Source organism: Salvelinus alpinus, chromosome 14 (assembly GCF_045679555.1).
Source record: "Salvelinus alpinus chromosome 14, SLU_Salpinus.1, whole genome shotgun sequence".
NCBI classification, from domain to species: Eukaryota; Metazoa; Chordata; class Actinopteri; order Salmoniformes; family Salmonidae; genus Salvelinus; species Salvelinus alpinus.
The window spans coordinates 18,783,192-18,797,528 of NC_092099.1; the positions used below are offsets into that span (position 1 = coordinate 18,783,192).

The 14,337-nt window shown below is 48.6% G+C and overlaps 1 protein-coding gene across 5 annotated transcripts in view; it reads right to left on the reverse strand.

Annotated features, from left to right (window-relative positions):
• The window catches only part of LOC139538548 (ras-associated and pleckstrin homology domains-containing protein 1-like), a 187,114-nt gene that overhangs the window by 128,165 nt on the left and 44,612 nt on the right, over window positions 1–14,337 (reverse strand). For all 5 annotated transcript variants that reach the window (XR_011667756.1, XR_011667757.1, XM_071340710.1 and 2 more), the window contains one exon: window positions 13,340–13,415. The gene's annotated coding sequence lies outside the window, so the exon portion shown is untranslated. The remainder of the gene's footprint in view (window positions 1–13,339; window positions 13,416–14,337) is intronic.

Below are 14,337 nucleotides of genomic sequence, written 5' to 3' on the forward strand. Positions count from 1 at the left end.
TGCTAGCCCCTAACCCCACGCTGCTTGCTAGCCCCTAACCCCACGCTGCTTGCTAGCCCCTAACCCCACGCTGCTTGCTAGCCCCTAACCCCACGCTGCTTGCTAGCCCCTAACCCCACGCTGCTTGCTAGCCCCTAACCCCACGCTGCTTGCTAGCCCCTAACCCCACGCTGCTTGCTAGCCCCTAACCCCACTCTGCTTGCTAGCCCCTAACCCCACTCTGCTTGCTAGCCCCTAACCCCACTCTGCTCGCTAGCCCCTAACCCCACTCTGCTTGCTAGCCCCTAACCCCACTCTGCTTGCTAGCCCCTAACCCCACTCTGCTTGCTAGCCCCTAACCCCACTCTGCTTGCTAGCCCCTAACCCCACTCTGCTTGCTAGCCCCTAACCCCACTCTGCTTGCTAGCCCCTAACCCCACTCTGCTAGCTAGCCCCTAACCCCACTCTGCTAGCTAGCCCCTAACCCCACTCTGCTAGCTAGCCTCCCTCTCTAACCCCACTCTGCTAGCTAGCCTCCCTCTCTAACCCCACTCTGCTAGCTAGCCTCCCTCTCTAACCCCACTCTGATAGCTAGCCTCCCTCTCTAACCCCACTCTGATAGCCTCCCTCTCTAACCCCACTCTGATAGTTAGCCTCCCTCTCTAACCCCACTCTGATAGTTAGCCTCCCTCTCTAACCCCACTCTGATAGTTAGCCTCCCTCTCTAACCCCACTCTGATAGTTAGCCTCCCTCTCTAACCCCACTCTGATAGTTAGCCTCCCTCTCTAACCCCACTCTGATAGTTAGCCTCCCTCTCTAACCCCACTCTGATAGTTAGCCTCCCTCTCTAACCCCACTCTGATAGTTAGCCTCCCTCTCTAACCCCACTCTGATAGTTAGCCTCCCTCTCTAACCCCACTCTGATAGTTAGCCTCCCTCTCTAACCCCACTCTGATAGTTAGCCTCCCTCTCTAACCCCACTCTGATAGTTAGCCTCCCTCTCTAACCCCACTCTGATAGTTAGCCTCCCTCTCTAACCCCACTCTGCTAGTTAGCCTCCCTCTCTAACCCCACTCTGCTAGTTAGCCTCCCTCTCTAACCCCACTCTGCTAGTTAGCCTCCCTCTCTAACCCCACTCTGATAGTTAGCCTCTCTCCCTAGTCCTCCACAGAGCCAGGGCAGAACAGCAGTGTGAAATGTAAGAGAACTGAATCGGGGGATGAGGGAGGACGGGGGAACGAGTGAACACAACTAGGACGAGGAGAATAAATGGGCCAACTTCCCTTCCTCCATTAGCCAATGTCCTTAGGGAATGATGACATCATTCCATCACTTCCTGCCTCCAACCCCATGTTGTCATCCCGAAGAGCAGAGCCCAGAAGCCATTGTAGTGTGTGTGTGTGTGTGTGTGTGTGTGTGTGTGTGTGTGTGTGTGTGTGTGTGTGTGTGTGTGTGTGTGTGTGTGTGTGTGTGTGTGTGTGTGTGTGTTTCATTGTATTGTATATTCTGACTTTAAAAAGGTCTGATTTGGATATTGTTTAGCGGGTAGATCAGCTTTAATATTAATATTGCAGATAGAAGCCACAATCCACACATCATTTTCATAGATATATATATTAAATTATAGATTAGATGGATAGTTTTATACATTTTCCTTTATTCTTTTCCGCTAACCCTACCACCCCTCTCCTAACCCTACCACCCCTCTCCTAACCCTACCACCCCTCTCCTAACCCTACCACCCCTCTCCTAACCCTACCACCCCTCTCCTAACCCTACCACCCCTCTCCTAACCCTACCACCCCTCTCCTAACCCTCCCACCCCTCTCCTAACCCTCCCACCCCTCTCCTAACCCTCCCACCCCTCTCCTAACCCTCCCACCCCTCTCCTAACCCTCCCACCCCTCTCCTAACCCTCCCACCCCTCTCCTAACCCTACCACCCCTCTCCTAACCCTACCACCCCTCTCCTAACCCTACCACCCCTCTCCTAACCCTACCACCCCTCTCCTAACCCTACCACCCCTCTCCTAACCCTCCCACCCCTCTCCTAACCCTCCCACCCCTCTCCTAACCCTCCCACCCCTCTCCTAACCCTACCACCCCTCTCCTAACCCTCCCACCCCTCTCCTAACCCTCCCACCCCTCTCCTAACCCTACCACCCCTCTCCTAACCCTACCACCCCTCTCCTAACCCTCCCACCCCTCTCCTAACCCTCCCACCCCTCTCCTAACCCTCCCACCCCTCTCCTAACCCTACCACCCCTCTCCTAACCCTACCACCCCTCTCCTAACCCTACCACCCCTCTCCTAACCCTACCACCCCTCTCCTAACCCTCCCACCCCTCTCCTAACCCTCCCACCCCTCTCCTAACCCTACCACCCCTCTCCTAACCCTACCACCCCTCTCCTAACCCTACCACCCCTCTCCTAACCCTACCACCCCTCTCCTAACCCTACCACCCCTCTCCTAACCCTACCACCCCTCTCCTAACCCTACCACCCCTCTCCTAACCCTACCACCCCTCTCCTAACCCTACCACCCCTCTCCTAACCCTACCACCCCTCTCCTAACCCTACCACCCCTCTCCTAACCCTACCACCCCTCTCCTAACCCTACCACCCCTCTCCTAACCCTACCACCCCTCTCCTAACCCTACCACCCCTCTCCTAACCCTACCACCCCTCTCCTAACCCTACCACCCCTCTCCTAATTGGAGTAAACTAATGAACAACAATACTTGTGCTTCCACTTTCTACTACAAACATTTCACAGACTGTATATTTTACATTAGTTATCTTTTGTTTGTTTTAGTCCCATCCTTCAGCTCCCCTCAACACCTTCCATCTATCTCTGAACACCATCCAGTCCCATCCTTCAGCTCCCCTCAACACCTTCCATCTATCTCTGAACACCACCCAGTCCCATCCTTCAGCTCCCCTCAACACCTTCCATCTATCTCTGAACACCATCCAGTCCCATCCTTCAGCTCCCCTCAACACCTTCCATCTATCTCTGAACACCATCCAGTCCCATCCTTCAGCTCCCCTCAACACCTTCCATCTATCTCTGAACACCATCCAGTCCCATCCTTCAGCTCCCCTCAACCCCTCCCATCTCTCTGAACACCACCCAGTCCCATCCTTCAGCTCCCCTCAACCCCTCCCATCTCTCTCCTAACACCATCCAGTCCCATCCTTCAGCTCCCCTCAACCCCTCCCATCTATCTCTGAACACCATCCAGTCCCATCCTTCAGCTCCCCTCAACCCCTCCCATCTATCTCTGACCACCATCCAGTCCCATCCTTCAGCTCCCCTCAACCCATCCCATCTATCTCCTAACACCATCCAGTCCCATCCTTCAGCTCCCCTCAACCCCTCCCATCTATCTCTGACCACCATCCAGTCCCATCCTTCAGCTCCCCTCAACCCCTCCCATCTATCTCCTAACACCATCCAGTCCCATCCTTCAGCTCCCCTCAACCCCTCCCACCTATCTCCTAACACCATCCAGTCCCATCCTTCAGCTCCCCTCAACCCCTCCCATCTCTCTCCTAACACCATCCAGTCCCATCCTTCAGCTCCCCTCAACCCCTCCCACCTATCTCTGAACACCATCCAGTCCCATCCTTCAGCTCCCCTCAACCCCTCCCATCTCTCTCCTAACACCATCCAGTCCCATCCTTCAGCTCCCCTCAACCCCTCCCATCTCTCTCCTAACACCATCCAGTCCCATCCTTCAGCTCCCCTCAACCCCTCCCACCTATCTCTGAACACCATCCAGTCCCATCCTTCAGCTCCCCTAAACCCCTCCCATCTCTCTCCTAACACCATCCAGTCCCATCCTTCAGCTCCCCTCAACCCCTCCCATCTCTCTCCTAACACCATCCAGTCCCATCCTTCAGCTCCCCTCAACCCCTCCCATCTCTCTCCTAACACCATCCAGTCCCATCTATCTCTGACCACCATTCAGTTGATTTCTAGCGGTCATATATTTTTCCACTGTGCTGTTTCACAAAAGTTCGGAAGCTTTACATTTTCATAGTTTCTACAGAATGTAAATTAAAAGATGAACAGCTTTGTTAATAGTATTATTGATCGATTAACTATGACGTATCAAATTAAAAAAGCTACATATGGGCAGTACCAAAACAAGTGCTGTAAAAACAGGACAGTTTTATCTCCATCTCTTCATTCAAAGACTCAATCGTGGACACTCTTACTGACAGTTGTGGCTGCTTCGCGTGATGTATTGTTGTCTCTACCTTCTTGCCCTTTGTGCTGTTGACTGTGACCAATAATGTTTGTACCGTGTTTTGTTCTGCTACCATGTTGTTATGCTGTATTTCTACCAAGCTGTGTTGTCATGTGTTGCTGCCTTCCTATGTTGTCTTCTTAGGTCTCTCTTTATGTAGTGTCTCTCGTTGTGATGTGTGTTTTGTCCTTTATTTATATTGTATTTATACATTTTTAAAAATATCCCAGGCCCTTGTCCTCGCGGGAGGCCTTTTGCCTTTTGGTTCGCCATCATTGTAAATAAGAATTTGTTCTTAACTGACTTGCCTAGTTAAATAAAGGTTAAATAAATAAATGAGTGTCTCTTTGCAACAATTTTGTATAATAATTTAAATTGAAAAACTTGTATCAGTTCATAAACCATGAGCCAGGGAATCAGTACAACATCTCCTCCTAACTATGTTGCAACCTGTATGGTACAGGTGTAAATTGTTTGGTCCTTAAATTAAACTGGTATATTTATTTATCACTATTTTTCCTTTAGACATTTTTGGTCAGATTCCTTACCTTCTCCCCTTTCCTCATCCATTTTTGGTCAGATTCCTTACCTTCTCCCCTTTCCTCATCCATTTTTGGTCAGATTCCTTACCTTCTCCCCTTTCCTCATCCATTTTTGGTCAGATTCCTTACCTTCTCCCCTTTCCTCATCCATTTTTGGTCAGATTCCTTACCTTCTCCCCTTTCCTCATCCATTTTTGGTCAGATTCCTTACCTTCTCCCCTTTCCTCATCCATTTTTGGTCAGATTCCTTACCTTCTCCCCTTTCCTCATCCATTTTTGGTCAGATTCCTTACCTTCTCCCCTTTCCTCATCCATTTTTGGTCAGATTCCTTACCTTCTCCCCTTTCCTCATCCATTTTTGGTCAGATTCCTCACCTTCTCCCCTTTCCTCATCCATTTTTGGTCAGATTCCTTACCTTCTCCCCTTTCCTCATCCATTTTTGGTCAGATTCCTTACCTTCTCCCCTTTCCTCATCCATTTTTGGTCAGATTCCTTACCTTCTCCCCTTTCCTCATCCATTTTTGGTCAGATTCCTTACCTTCTCCCCTTTCCTCATCCATTTTTGGTCAGATTCCTTACCTTCTCCCCTTTCCTCATCCATTTTTGGTCAGATTCCTTACCTTCTCCCCTTTCCTCATCCATTTTTGGTCAGATTCCTTACCTTCTCCCCTTTCCTCATCCATTTTTGGTCAGATTCCTTACCTTCTCCCCTTTCCTCATCCATTTTTGGTCAGATTCCTTACCTTCTCCCCTTTCCTCATCCATTTTTGGTCAGATTCCTTACCTTCTCCCCTTTCCTCATCCATTTTTGGTCAGATTCCTTACCTTCTCCCCTTTCCTCATCCATTTTTGGTCAGATTCCTTACCTTCTCCCCTTTCCTCATCCATTTTTGGTCAGATTCCTTACCTTCTCCCCTTTCCTCATCCATTTTTGGTCAGATTCCTTACCTTCTCCCCTTTCCTCATCCATTTTTGGTCAGATTCCTTACCTTCTCCCCTTTCCTCATCCATTTTTGGTCAGATTCCTTACCTTCTCCCCTTTCCTCATCCATTTTTGGTCAGATTCCTTACCTTCTCCCCTTTCCTCATCCATTTTTGGTCAGATTCCTTACCTTCTCCCCTTTCCTCATCCATTTTTGGTCAGATTCCTTACCTTCTCCCCTTTCCTCATCCATTTTTGGTCAGATTCCTTACCTTCTCCCCTTTCCTCATCCATTTTTGGTCAGATTCCTTACCTTCTCCCCTTTCCTCATCCATTTTTGGTCAGATTCCTTACCTTCTCCCCTTTCCTCATCCATTTTTGGTCAGATTCCTTACCTTCTCCCCTTTCCTCATCCATTTTTGGTCAGATTCCTTACCTTCTCCCCTTTCCTCATCCATTTTTGGTCAGATTCCTTACCTTCTCCCCTTTCCTCATCCATTTTTGGTCAGATTCCTTACCTTCTCCCCTTTCCTCATCCATTTTTGGTCAGATTCCTTACCTTCTCCCCTTTCCTCATCCATGTTTGGTCAGATTCCTTACCTTCTCCCCTTTCCTCATCCATTTTTGGTCAGATTCCTTACCTTCTCCCCTTTCCTCATCCATTTTTGGTCAGATTCCTTACCTTCTCCCCTTTCCTCATCCATTTTTGGTCAGATTCCTTACCTTCTCCCCTTTCCTCATCCATTTTTGGTCAGATTCCTTACCTTCTCCCCTTTCCTCATCCATTTTTGGTCAGATTCCTTACCTTCTCCCCTTTCCTCATCCATTTTTGGTCAGATTCCTTACCTTCTCCCCTTTCCTCATCCATTTTTGGTCAGATTCCTTACCTTCTCCCCTTTCCTCCTCCATTTTTGGTCAGATTCCTTACCTTCTCCCCTTTCCTCCTCCATTTTTGGTCAGATTCCTTACCTTCTCCCCTTTCCTCCTCCATTTTTGGTCAGATTCCTTACCTTCTCCCCTTTCCTCATCCATTTTTGGTCAGATTCCTTACCTTCTCCCCTTTCCTCCTCCATTTTTGGTCAGATTCCTTACCTTCTCCCCTTTCCTCCTCCATTTTTGGTCAGATTCCTTACCTTCTCCCCTTTCCTCATCCATTTTTGGTCAGATTCCTTACCTTAGCAGAGATAATGTATAAAAAGTGTCCCTCTAACATTTGCAACATTGTTTCAATATTCAAATTCAAGCTCCAGATGTTTGAGTTTATTTTTACCGGGACAGTGCACATTAATCAACATTTCACTAAAAGGTTTTAGCCAGCTGGCAAATTTTCAACCGCAGTCCCTGGGCAGGTTATTATGTTCCATAGTAATGAACGTGTTGGGATGAGACAGACTTCCGGCGTTGGGATGAGACAGACTTCCGGCGCCGAAAAGAGATGGCCGCCTCGCTTCGCGTTCCTTGGAAAATATGCAGTATTTTGTTTTTTGATGTGTTATTTCTTACATCGGTACCCCAGGTAATCTTAGGTTTCATTACATACAGTCGGGAGGAACTACTGAATATACGATTAACGTCAACTCATCATCGTTCCTACCAGGAATATGACTTTCCCGAAACGGATCCAGTGTTTTGCCTTCCACCCAATACAATGGATCTGATCCCAGCCGGCGACCCTGTGCGACGCCGAAAAAGGGGCAAACGAGGCGGTCTCGTGGTCAGGCTTCGGAGACGGGCACATCGCGCTCCACTCCCTAGCATACTACTCGCCAATGTCCATTCTCTTGACAATAAGGTTGATGAAATCCGAGCACGGGTAGCATTCCAGAGAGACATCAGGGATTGCAACGTGCTCTGCTTCACGGAAACATGGCTAACTCAAGGGACGCTAACGGAGTCGGTGCAGCCAGCTGGTTTCTTCATGCATCGCGCCGACAGAAACAAACATCTTTCCGGTAAGAAGAGGGGCGGGGGGGTATGCCTTATGATTAACGAGAAGTGGTGTGATCATCATAACAACACACAGGAACTCAAGTCATTCTGTTCACCTGATCTAGAACTCCTCACAATCAAATGTCGACCGCATTATCTACCAAGGGAATTCTCTTCAATCATAATCACAGCCGTATATATTCCCCCCCAAGCAGACACATCGATGGCCCTGAACGAACTTTATCTGACTCTTTGTAAACTGGAAACCACACACCCTGAGGCTGCATTCATCGTAGCTGGGGATTTTAACAAGGCTAATCTAAAAACAAAACTCCCTAAATTCTATCAGCATATCGATTGTGCTACCAGGGCTGGGAAAACCCTAGATCATTGTTATACTAATTTCCGCGACGCATATAAGGAAATTAGTATAACAATGATCTAGGGTTTTCCCAGCCCTGGTAGCACAATCGATATGCTGATAGAATTTAGGGAGTTTTGTTTTTAGATTAGCCTTGTTAAAATCCCCAGCTACGATGAATGCAGCCCCCTTTCGGAAAAGCTGACCACGACTCCATTTTGTTGATTCCAGCCTACAAACAGAAACTCAAACAACAAGCTCCCGCGCTCAGGTCTGTTCAACGCTGGTCCGACCAATCTGAATCCACGCTTCAAGACTGCTTCGATCACGCGGATTGGAATATGTTCCGCATCGCGTCCAACAACAATATTGACGAATATGCTGATTCGGTGAGCGAGTTCATTAGGAAGTGCATTGACGATGTCGTACCCACAGCAACGATTAAAACATTCCCAAACCAGAAACCGTGGATTGACGGCAGCATTCGCGTGAAACTGAAAGCGCGAACCACTGCTTTTAACCAGGGCAAGGTGACCGGAAGCATGACCGAATACAAACAGTGTAGCTATTCTCTCCGCAAGGCAATCAAACAGGCTAAGTCCCAGTACAGAGACAAAATCGAGTCGCAATTCAACAGCTCAGACACAAGAGGTATGTGGCAGGGTCTACAGTCAATCACGGATTACAAAAAGAAAACCAGCCCCGTCGCGGACCAGGATGTCTTGCTCCCAGACAGGCTAAATAACTTTTTTGCCCGCTTTGAGGACAATACAGTGCCACTGACACGGCCCCCTACCAAAACCTGCGGGCTCTCCTTCACTGCAGCCGAGGTGAGTAAAACATTTAAACGTGTTAACCCTCGCAAGGCTGCAGGCCCAGACGGCATTCCCAGCCGCGTCCTCAGAGCATGCGCAGACCAGCTGGCTGGTGTGTTTACGGACATATTCAATCAATCCTTATCCCAGTCTGCTGTTCCCACATGCTTCAAGAGGGCCACCATTGTTCCTGTTCCCAAGAAAGCTAAGGTAACTGAGCTAAACGACTACCGCCCCGTAGCACTCACTTCCGTCATCATGAAGTGCTTTGAGAGACTAGTCAAGGACCATATCACCTCCACCCTACCGGACACCCTAGACCCACTCCAATTTGCTTACCGACCCAATAGGTCCACAGACGACGCAATCGCAACCACACTGCACACTGCCCTAACCCATCTGGACAAGAGGAATACCCATGTGAGAATGCTGTTCATCGATTACAGCTCAGCATTTAACACCATAGTACCCTCCAAACTCGTCATCAAGCTCGAGACCCTGGGTCTCGACCCCGCCCTGTGCAACTGGGTCCTGGACTTCCTGACGGGCCGCCCCCAGGTGGTGAGGGTAGGTAACAACATCTCCACCCCGCTGATCCTCAACACTGGGGCCCCACAAGGGTGCGTTCTGAGCCCTCTCCTGTACTCCCTGTTCACCCACGACTGCGTGGCCATGCACGCCTCCAACTCAATCATCAAGTTTGCGGATGACACTACAGTGGTAGGCTTGATTACCAACAACGACGAGACGGCCTACAGGGAGGAGGTGAGGGCCCTCGGAGTGTGGTGTCAGGAAAATAACCTCACACTCAACGTCAACAAAACAAAGGAGATGATTGTGGACTTCAGGAAACAGCAGAGGGAGCACCCCCCTATCCACATCGACGGGTCAGTAGTGGAGAAGGTGGAAAGTTTTAAGTTCCTCGGTGTACACATCACGGACAAACTGAATTGGTCCACCCACACAGACAGCGTTGTGAAGAAGGCGCAGCAGCGCCTCTTCAACCTCAGGAGGCTGAAGAAATTCGGCTTGTCACCAAAAGCACTCACAAACTTCTACAGATGCACAATCGAGAGCATCCTGTCGGGCTGTATCACCGCCTGGTACGGCAACTGCTCCGCCCACAACCGTAAGGCTCTCCAGAGGGTAGTGAGGTCTGCAGAACGCATCACCAGGGGCAAACTACCTGCCCTCCAGGACACCTACACCACCCGATGTCACAGGAAGGCCATAAAGATCATCAAGGACAACAACCACCCAAGCCACTGCCTGTTCACCCCGCTATCATCCAGAAGGCGAGGTCAGTACAGGTGCATCAAAGCAGGGACCGAGAGACTGAAAAACAGCTTCTATCTCAAGGCCATCAGACTGTTAAACAGCCACCACTAACATTTAGCGGCCGCTGCCAACATACTGACTCAACTCCAGCCACTTTAAAAATGGGAATTGATGGAAATTATGTAAAAATGTACCACTAGCCACTTTAAACAATGCCACTTAATATAATGTTTACATACCCTACATTACCCATCTCATATGTATATACTGTACTCTATATCATCTACTGCATCTTGCCATCTTTATGTAATACATGTACCACTAGCCACTTTAAACTATGCCACTTTATGTTTACATACCCTACAGTACTCATCTCATATGTATATACCGTACTCTATACCATCTACTGCATCTGCCATGCCGTTCTGTACCACCACTCATCCATATATCTTTATGTACATATTCTTTATCCCTTTACACTTGTGTGTGTGTGTAAGGTAGTAGTTGTGGAATTGTTAGGTTAGATTACTTGTTGGTTATTACTGCATTGTCGGAACTAGAAGCACAAGCATTTCGCTACACTCGCATTAACATCTGCTAACCATGTGTATGTGACTAATAACATTTGATTTGATTTGATTTGACAGGCAGCTTTTCTCAGCCAGTCAAAATAATGAATCAGCATCATTTTTATGGATAACATACAAAGAACTATCAATAGAAAACAGGTCAAACGAGACGACGTGCAGCTAGTTTGTAGTCTTTCCAGCTTCAGTTTGAAGTGATTGTGTTGACTGTGTTGTTGGCTGTGTTGTTGGCTGTGTTGTTGGCTGTGTTGCTGGCTGTGTTGTTGGCTGTGTTGCTGACTGTGTTGCTGACTGTGTTGTTGGCTGTGTTGCTGACTGTGTTGCTGGCTGTGTTGCTGGCTGTGTTGCTGGCTGTGTTGCTGGCTGTGTTGCTGGCTGTGTTGTCGGCTGTGTTGTTAGCTAGCTCCTCTGAACAACAGTGTCCTGACAAGAGAACACATTTTCTACGCCAGGTGAAATCACGCCTCATTAGCTCATTGTTATGGATGTTTCCAAATAAAATGTCTCTAGAAAACAGATTAAACAAAATGCAGCTCCTGTAGTTCTGTCTGCACTGGTTGACGTGACTGTAAGTTAGCCGTAGATGGCTAGCTAGCAAAGGATCAGAACGTTGCCAGTATGGCAATGGAACATTTAGAACGAACGACTGGGTCGCGTCCACAGATACAGGGGAAAAAGGATGAAATAGTATGAATAAATGAATAAAAATACAAATATGAAAATATGTAAATCATTATTTAAAATATGTTGGTAACCCGTTGTATAAAAGTGATAATGCGCTCGAAGCCGGTGTTAGGAGGATATATTGCCACGGGTGTTAGGTCTGAGAAAGTCGAGGGCCGGCTTCACCGGCTTCTCGGGCATTATCACGTAAATAGATAACAGGCCAAACAGGTGTAGTGTTACTGGGAATGATCCTGTTGCTGAGGGAGTTTCTTGCAACCGGAAACTTCCTACTGTAGCTTCCCCTGCATCCGGTCCCCTAACAGTCTCTGGCTCCAGTAACTACAGGAAACTTCCTACTGTAGCTTCCCCTGCATCCGGTCCCCTAACAGTCTCTGGCTCCAGTAACTACAGGAAACTTCCTACTGTAGCTTCCCCTGCATCCGGTCCCCTAACAGTCTCTGGCTCCAGTAACTACAGGAAACTTCCTACTGTAGCTTCCCCTGCATCCGGTCCCCTAACAGTCTCTGGCTCCAGTAACTACAGGAAACTTCCTACTGTAGCTTCCCCTGCATCCGGTCCCCTAACAGTCTCTGGCTCCAGTAACTACAGGAAACTTCCTACTGTAGCTTCCCCTGCATCCGGTCCCCTAACAGTCTCTGGCTCCAGTAACTACAGGAAACTTCCTACTGTAGCTTCCCCTGCATCCGGTCCCCTAACAGTCTCTGGCTCCAGTAACTACAGGAAACTTCCTACTGTAGCTTCCCCTGCATCCGGTCCCCTAACAGTCTCTGGCTCCAGTAACTACAGGAAACTTCCTACTGTAGCTTCCCCTGCATCCGGTCCCCTAACAGTCTCTGGCTCCAGTAACTACAGGAAACTTCCTACTGTAGCTTCCCCTGCATCCGGTCCCCTAACAGTCTCTGGCTCCAGTAACTACAGGAAACTTCCTACTGTAGCTTCCCCTGCATCCGGTCCCCTAACAGTCTCTGGCTCCAGTAACTACAGGAAACTTCCTACTGTAGCTTCCCCTGCATCCGGTCCCCTAACAGTCTCTGGCTCCAGTAACTACAGGAAACTTCCTACTGTAGCTTCCCCTGCATCCGGTCCCCTAACAGTCTCTGGCTCCAGTAACTACAGGAAACTTCCTACTGTAGCTTCCCCTGCATCCGGTCCCCTAACAGTCTCTGGCTCCAGTAACTACAGGAAACTTCCTACTGTAGCTTCCCCTGCATCCGGTCCCCTAACAGTCTCTGGCTCCAGTAACTACAGGAGTTTCCCCCTGCATCCTGTTCACCCACACTCCCTTGCTGGCCTTGTAGAGCTGCCTCTATGGCCCTACGGCGCAGTCTCAGGCCCTACGCCCAGGCCCAGGAAGACGGCTAGACTCAGGCCCAGGAAGACGGCTAGACTCATCTCTGCTTCCACTTCACAGCCACAGGGCAACACCCACCAAACCAACTCCTACAGTCTAGCCTGGTTTCCAAACGTCCCACACAGCACCACTTCACAGCCACAGGGCAACACCCACCAAACCAACTCCTACAGTCTAGCCTGGTTTCCAAACGTCCCACACAGCACCACTTCACAGCCACAGTAACAGTTATCTAGTCTGGAGATTCCTTAATTTATAGGGATGCATCACAAATGTCACACTTCTCCCTATATAGTGCACTACTTTCCCCCATAGGGCCATATAGACAATTGGGTGCCGGTTGGGACACAGCCTTGGTGTACTGTACTGTGGAGATGTCTAAGGCTTTAGGAAGAGCCTCCAATTTATTATACCCTGAAGCATGTTGTTTTCCCACACAGACAGAAAATCTCTCGGAACACCCGACACCCTTCGGAGTGGAAATATTCAGTAAAGAGGAAAGCGATATACGGGCGTAACGTGACGACTGGGTATGGAAGTAGTAAGAGAGATGGGCCGTGGTCGGATGGATCGTGTGAACGCCTGTGTGTACAGAACAAGAGCTGTATAAAAACAATACTAGAGTTCTTACCTTTGGTGAAGTTTAGCTAGACAGCCGAGCTCACTGCCCACTAAAGGTCTGGCAGGAAACAACTCAATGGTTCACCCTGAAAGAAGGAAGGAACAGAAGAGAGAGGAACTTCATTATTTCAGAGCAGAGAACATTAATTCGTGTGGATTCAACGCTGAATATCAATCCACTTTATCCCCTCTGCTTTCTGCTGAATCCAACTGTTACTGTACACATATTTGAAGGGTAGAATGTTAAATTGAAATGCATTCCACGTGACTACCTCATGAAACTGGTTGAGAGAATGCCAAGAGTGTGCAAAAGCTGTCATCAAGGCAAAGGGTGGCTACTTTGAAGAATCTAAAAAAATATTGATTTGTTTAACACTTTTTTTTGGTTACTACATGATTCCATGTGTGTTATTTCAAGGTTTTGATGTCTTCACTACAATGTAGAAAATAGTAAAAATAAAGAAAAACCCTTGAATGAGTAGGTGTGTCCAAACTTTTGACTGGTACTGTACCTCTTAGGTCGCAGGTTGGGGCTTGGACGGGTGTAATAGTGGGGTTTGGGCCTGATCTAAACTTTTGACTGGTACTGTATGTGTGCATCTCTGACCAGCATCTCTGTCTGCTACATACATACAGGGGACCATGGCAGACCAGCATCTGTCTGCTACATACAAACAGGGGACCATGACAGACCAGCATCTCTGTCTGCTACATACAAACAGGGGACCATGGCAGACCAGCATCTCTGTCTGCTACATACAAACAGGGGACCATGGCAGACCAGCATCTGTCTGCTACATACATACAGGGGACCATGGCAGACCAGCATCTCTGTCTGCTACATACAAACAGGGGACCATGACAGACCAGCATCTCTGTCTGCTACATACAAACAGGGGACCATGCCAGACCAGCATCTGTCTGCTACATACATACAAACAGGGGACCATGACAGACCAGCATCTGTCTGCTACATACATACATACAGGGGACCATGACAGACCAGCA